This window comes from Buceros rhinoceros, unplaced genomic scaffold, assembly GCF_000710305.1.
Source record: "Buceros rhinoceros silvestris isolate BGI_N320 unplaced genomic scaffold, ASM71030v1 scaffold36280, whole genome shotgun sequence".
Lineage (NCBI taxonomy): Eukaryota > Metazoa > Chordata > Aves > Bucerotiformes > Bucerotidae > Buceros > Buceros rhinoceros.
The window spans coordinates 11,890-12,540 of NW_010390806.1; the positions used below are offsets into that span (position 1 = coordinate 11,890).

Below are 651 nucleotides of genomic sequence, written 5' to 3' on the forward strand. Positions count from 1 at the left end.
TCTGTGAGTTTTTTCATTCCTTCTGTAAAATAATCTCAATGTTAAATTATGTTCTTACATGACTAACTTTTGTACAGACCCTGATGATTTCTGACTCTAGTGCATGGCAAGGTGAATGGCCAGGAAGCAGATGTTTTATTTATTTGCTCCTTTTCCAAACCTTGCAATGGTTTAATGAATTTAGCTCTTGTGACTAGGCACAGGCAGCAGGATCAGGTCCTCTCCACTTCCTGTCCCTTAGTTTTGCTGCTTTGGTGAAAGGAGTTTTTGTCACTGCATTAACGCTTCAGTGGTAGTTGTTGCCCGTGTTTGCAGACTTAGATGCACAGAATGGGGCTGGCTGGGTTGGAAGGATGATGTAGTAGTTGCAAAAGTTTGTATGCAGACTAATTCTAGGGGGTGGTTTTTGAGTAGTTAGGAAAGGTTTATATATTTATCTATTTTTAATTGTTGTGACTGACAGGTCAAGTCTTTTGAAGCTGGATCTGATCGTTCTGCTTTGTGCGTGGGAATGCTGGACTGTGTTAGAGTTCAGAGTGCCATCGTGGAGTCAGTAATGCGAATCCCTGTTTGACTTGTCAGACACAAGTTATTTAGATTCCATAGAGAGATGAGGGATTTGGGGTATGAAAATAGGTAACTGCTCTCACT

At 41.0% G+C, this 651-nt stretch overlaps 1 protein-coding gene across 1 annotated transcript in view; it reads left to right on the plus strand.

The window, feature by feature from the left end:
* Positions 1-651, plus strand: part of LOC104496139 (cysteine-rich hydrophobic domain-containing protein 1) — a gene marked incomplete at its 5' end in the record, with an annotated part of 9,061 nt that overhangs the window by 5,391 nt on the left and 3,019 nt on the right. The gene's annotated exons all lie outside the window — the stretch shown is intronic.